The sequence below is a fragment of the Dioscorea cayenensis genome, chromosome 4, assembly GCF_009730915.1.
Source record: "Dioscorea cayenensis subsp. rotundata cultivar TDr96_F1 chromosome 4, TDr96_F1_v2_PseudoChromosome.rev07_lg8_w22 25.fasta, whole genome shotgun sequence".
NCBI classification, from domain to species: domain Eukaryota; kingdom Viridiplantae; phylum Streptophyta; class Magnoliopsida; order Dioscoreales; family Dioscoreaceae; genus Dioscorea; species Dioscorea cayenensis.
Window position 1 is genome coordinate 12,217,849 of NC_052474.1, and position 6,938 is coordinate 12,224,786.

Sequence of the window (6,938 nt, forward strand, 5' to 3'; positions counted from 1 at the left end):
TAACACTTTCTATAAGTGTCTGAGTGTAGTGTAAGGTGCATCACTGGGTACGACCTCACGTCTACCGATCTTTCACTATACCTCACTACTACCGCTTTTTGAGTAAAAAGTAAAAAGCTGAGAAAAGATAAGAATTCTTTCGCTCCATATCGCAGGACCACAACAACAAAGACCACTGCAACCACAAACACCGTCGACACTAATCACCACAATGGACCATGAACACGAGAACGAACTACACCATCACCATAACGGCAAACACTACTACAATAACAATCAACACCATCAGCAACCTCCGCAATAATAATCAGCGGCCACTATTCCATTATCTGTAGAACGCCTTGACTTCGTGAATATTAGCCTCAATTTGATTTCTTGACAAATTTATGTGATATATTTTATCAGTTTTAAATTGAATTTTATTGATGAGAGACTTTTTGTTCTACGATTAGCCGTGGCTATTTCATACTAGTTTTTGTTTGTTATGCGTTTGTTATGTTTTCACTTTATATATGGTGAGTTGAGTTATTTAAATGATAAGAAGAATAATTATTTGCTCATCTCTCACTCCCTCTATTTCTCAACCTTCCTATCTTCCTCAATTTTTCTCTCTATCTTCTCTTGTTCTCGACCACCACCCTTGGCTTGCATCATTTTTGGTGTTTTCATTTAGAGCCGTTGACTGAAGGAAAGATGACATGAGATAGAGCTTGGAAGGAGCAACTATCCCATTTCTTTGACCAGTTGGTCCATTGATGACAACGTCCTCAAGGAGCAATTATCACACTAGAGCATCATTTCTCTCTATGCTTAAGGCGCTTGTCCACAGCAGCAAGAACATAATGAGACTTTCAAAATGATACAAAAATCTCTCGCATCTCCGTTACCATTACTCATGAGCTCAACAACAACTGTGCACTCCATCCATGATTTGTTGGAGCGCCAAGCACAATGCAACCACTGATAACGACATGACTGCCAAAGTTGAAAGTGCCTTAGTTCACTGGTGAAAATGTCCTCAAATTGTAAAATCATATTTCTTATTGAATTTATGTTTTCCTATGAAGACATGGTTGTATCTTCTCAATTTCTTGTAAATGAGTAAAATTGATATTTTCTTATTTTTATAAATCACATAGATATTAATCACGTGAAAAAAAAATTAATAACGAAAAAATATATAAATCCTATACATATCTAAAATATATATACACCTAAATAGTATAAAATAATATATATATGGTATATAAAATATAATATTTCTTAATGAAGAGAGAAATTTTTTTTTAAAAAAAAAAAACAAAGAGCTTTTTTTTTAGGCATATTTTCATTTTGATATATTTAATTTAAGAAATTTTAAAGTATGCGCTCATATTTTAGCAAACACTTACTCGCAAAGATGTCAATTTTTTTAAAGGGGTAAAAAAAGCTTTGATACATCTGGATTTTAATCCCACTTAAAGTGGGAGATACCCTATTTCTAATTTTAAAATTCATTGGTTTCATCACGTTAGTTGAACACTATTACATAAAGAGAAATTAGATATGTTTTGTCATAATAATATGTAATTACTCATTCTTTGGAATCAGTCACAATTTTTCCATCTCAATCGCTATTTGTAGGGGACGGAACCAGGGACTGATGATAAAGGGGTTGAGCTTTCAAAGGCAAAACAAAAAAAATAATTTAACAAAATAATTATTTTAAATGAAGAATAATGTGCTAATATAACCAAAATTTGAATACACATATTAAAAAGTATAATTTAAAATTTTGTTATTACTCGATAGAAAAATATATGAGATTTTCAATAATTCAACTAATAATAATACATCTCAAGCTTTTGTATAAATATGGTAAAATTGATCCTCCTCACTACAAAACAACCAAAAATCATTGTTTATAAACTTTTTGTTGTTTAACTCTAGAATATATGGTACATTATAACATATATGTATATGTTAGGCCTCATGATCAATTCAGACTTTTTTAAAATTACTAAAATTTGTATATAAGATTTATTTTATTAAAATTTTGAAATAATAGTAATTTTTAAATTTAAAAATAAAATGTGAAAAATGCAAAATTTGTATATAAGATTTATTTTATTAAAATTTTGAAATAATAGTAATTTTTAAATTAAAAAAATAAAATGTGAAAAAAATGCACCAATGGGATTTGAACTTGGTGGATCAAAAGATCCCAAAACTTATGGGTAAACCAACTAACCACTCAAACACATTCACACTCCACACTTTTATGTTTCCAAATATTGTATTTTACATTCAATTAAGTATAGAAAAATCGAAAACTACCAAATCTTATATTGTTTAAAAAGTATTATTTCCGCCGCAGGAGGGGGGGGGCTTCAGCCCCTTCTAGCCCCCCTTGGTTCCGCCCCTGGCTATTTGTAGTATCATTTATATCATCCCAAGGTTCTATTACTAATATTAATATTTATAAAAAAGACAAAGAGTTAAAAAATAATTAAATATTATAACTATTTGTTTACTAACAATATTATTTTAATAAATCCTGGAGTTAAAATAATATATATAATTAAATACTAAGAATGTAATATCAGAACACTCACCTATATTCTCATCCATACTCTACAAAACAATAAAAAATTTCTATTCACACCCTTTTATAGTATGTTAATTTATCCCTTTTCAAACAACAAAATATATTTTTTTTTTGTCATTTTTTTTAATCCTAAAATGGACAAGGCATAGCACTGCTCATAGGCATCAAGCAATGGATGACCCAACTCATGAAAAACTCGTCAAAATGCACAATAATACGAAAAAGTACATAGCAACACCAAAGATTTGTGGAGGTTGCTAAAGTTTCCTCCTTGCAATATTTTAAAGAGAAAATTACTGTTTACCCCTTAAGAATTTTAAAACTACCCAAATAGCTCATGTGAATTTTGAGTACCTCAGACAACCCTTCCTTTATTGTTTTACTTTCTTTTTGCCCCTTGCAGGCTCACTAGGACTCGCTCCACGTTATGAAATTCCACTCATCGCCTCTTTAAAAACTGAGGCAAAAAGAACCTCCAATCACATCATGTTAAAATTTTTCTGCATACATCATCTCTTTCAGATTACTTTTTGTTAAATAGAAATGTAAACAAAAAGAATCATGTTAAACAGAGAACTCATTTTTAAACAGAAACCCTCATTTCTAAATAAAGAACTCATTTTTAAACAGAAACCCTCATTTCTTAAACTGAAACCTCATTTCTTAAACAAAAAACTCATTTTTTAAACAAAAACATTGATATTTAAACAGAAAAACAAATATTTATGTGACAAAATAATCTTGGGTATAAAACCAATTAATCTAGCCACTCGTACATATTTAAATAGAAACAACGATGTTTAAGCACTTTTTTAAATGTAAACACAATATAATAAACTAAAACATCAATCAGTTAAACAAAGACAACCAAGCATAAAAGACGACCTATTATATGGAGATAACGATATTTATATTAAAAATTTAACAAGTTTATGGAAAGAATTTATGTTAGTATGATTAGCATTATAACTACAAACAAACATATAACTAGAAACAAAAAGAATTCAAAAGTGTAGCAGGAAGAGTAATGCATGTACTCATTTCAAAACGAAACCCTCATTTTTAAACAGTAGAACTCATTTTTAAACAGAAACCTTATTTCTTAAATAGAAATTCATTTCTTAAAATCAAAACCTCATTTCTTAAATAGAAAACCTCATATTTTTAAATGTAAATATTGATATTTAAATGAAAAACCAATATTTACGCTGACAAATTAATCTTGGGTATAAAATCCAATTAATCTTGGCCAATCGTATATATTTAAATAGAAACAATGATATTTAAGACTTTTTAAATGTAAACACACATATTAAACTGAAAAACATCTGGATAGTTAAATAAAAAGCATAAAGACGACTCGCTCTTCATCGAGATAGATAACGATATTTACATTAAAATTTAATAAGTCCATGGAAAAGAACTTTAGGTCTAGCTTGATTACATTATAACCACAAACAAACTTATAACTACAAACAAAAGAATCTAGGTTAGCATGAAGAGTAACGCACGTACTCATTTCTTAAACAAGAAACTCTATTTTAAATGTAAATCTCATTTCTTAAATGTAAAAACCTCATTTCTAAAAATGTAAACCCTCATTTCTTAAAACATAAAACTCATTTTTAAATGTAAACATTGATATTTAAACAGTAAAAACCAATATTTACGTGACAAATTAATCTTTCGATATAAAAACCAATTAATCTTGGTTACTTGTATATATTTAAATAGAAACAACGATGTTTAAACACTTTTTTAAATGTAAACACAATATATTAAACAAAAACATCGATAGTTAAATAAAGATAACCAAGCATAAAGACGTGCCGCTCTTATTATATGGAGATAACAATATTTATATTAAAAATTTAATAAGCTTTCCTGGAAAAAGAATTTGTGATAGTAATGATTACATTTATAACTACACAAACAAAATAATTTAGGTTAGCATGATGAGTAATGCGCATCAAGCGGAACCAAAAATGAAATTATAAATGAATTAAATTCAAAAATATATAAATATAAAAAAATTATATTCATTTAAATTTAAAATTTATAACAATTAATATTTTTCAAAAAATATAAATACATCAAAGTTCCAATCTGACTATCTCGACGAGGTGGGAGTTGAACTTTTCTACTTTGTGATATTTTCTGACATCTCAACAAAATAGCTTCATCATCGATTGTTTCAAAACACTGCCTGCTAACAGAGATATCATCATATCATTCAACCATTCATCTCCTATCTTATTGCGCAGAACTCGCTTTTGATAATATTCATTGTCAGAAAGCTCTTTTCAATCACATGTCAGCTGCTACATGTAAGATTAAAAGCCAATTCAATAAGGCGATAAAACCAATGGAAAACCAAAATGCACTCTAGTTTCAACTAGCTTCACAACAAGACTTGCAAGATCATGACATTCAATAAAATCAGAACTCCTTCTAACATCATGAATGTAGGTGTCAAGTTGCTCTTTCAAGACTTGAAGATCTTGCTGAGATCATGTTTAAATCTCAGCAAGTGCTGGCGAGGTTACCATGGATGGGATCTAGAAAATGAGTCTCTTGACTGAAGGCATGATATGCAAGTTAGCAATTCTTTAGTGATCTCACCGAATCGGCATCTGCTCATATCTATAGCACTAAATCAAGAACCGCAATAAAAACTTTAGCATGATAATGATGGTAATAAGTAATCCAATCGTCCTTCTACGCTAAAACTACCTGTAATCGGTATTGTATACTTCATGTTGGGTACTGGAATATACATTTTAGCACAAAAGCTACCAACCTCTTCAAATAACTCATCCCATCTGTTATCTCTCAAAATCTTGTATACGATCTTTCACAGTATCAATTAACGCCATGGCATTAACAATGTCTTGATCTTTTTGTTGTAAAGCATTTGATAATTCATTTGGATCCCCCAATACTTTTATCATCAATGCAAAACAATACAAATTCAAAAACTCTCCATTTTTGCCAATCAAATTGGATGCAATACCTTTTTGATCTACAATAGTCCCATCATGGCACACATTTTGCAATACCTCTAAAACTGATTCCCACAGCATAGTCAATCAAAAGCGGATTAAAGTTGTACAATGTGAACTCAACAGTATCTCTCGAGTTTTACAAGATTTTATCTCTTGATGCTTGCCTCGTCTCAGCAAAAACTCTTCGATCTCCAATCTCTCTACAATTTTTTGATGGTGTATTTGAAGTAATGTGTCTCTTCTTTAGCATGAAGCACCCACAATATTCAATCATACTAGTATAACAAAAAAAAATTAGAAACAACCAAAATACTCTTGGCAACTGAGATAACCACCAATTGTAGTTGGTGGGCAAAAACAATGGATGTAAAAGCGCTAGAGGAATTTTTCATTTTAAAATCAATGTCTTTAAACCATTAAATTCCTCTCATATTTGAGGCTCCATCATACCCTTGACCTCTCAATTTTGAAATTGATAAATTGTGATGAGCAAATAATTTATCTAAAGTTACTTTTAGTGAACATGCCAAAGTATCACTTACATGTTTAATAGCAAAAAAATCTTTCAACAACTTGTCCCTGCTTATTTACAAATCTTAGAATTACAGCAATTTACTCTTTTATTGACTTATCTCGAGACTCATCAACAATTAGTGAGAAGTTCCTAATGCCAATTTTCATTAATAATTGCTAATGTTGTTTCATGCTATGCATGCATTCACTAAACTGCTTTTTTGAATCAAAGGAGAGTTAATCGATTATTCCTAGGAGCATTTTCATTAATAACACTTCTAATTTTCTGAACCTTTTTTGCATACCAATTGAATATCTCTAGAAAGTTCCCCCTATTTTTGGAACTAGAAGACTCATCATGACCACGAAAAGCAAGATCTTGTACCAAAAGAATTCGACCAACATCCAAGACAGCTGTCAGTCGAGAACGATAATCATTCTCCATTTGACGCCCATGAGAAAATAAGACATGTAACACACTTTGTTTTTGATTTTTGAAATCCTCACAATGTCGTCTAGCATCATTGTGTGCATTGTTCACTGGACCTACATGTTGATTAAAAGCTTCAAGTGCTTTTCTCCAATTTCTATATCCTCTTTTTGTAAAAATATCATTTGCACCTTTTTCACTTCTATCTTGCCTGAGAAGATAACGATAAAAGCAATAGGCTTTGTCTTTTGCTACACTGTATTCCAACCAATCAAACTTCCGAAACCACACTTCTTGAAAGCGCCGCATTTCTTTGCCCTGCAGTTTTTTTAGGAAAGTTATATTCAAATGGCTGACATGGACCTTTCAATAGATATGTTCTTCGAACTTGATCACTAATCCC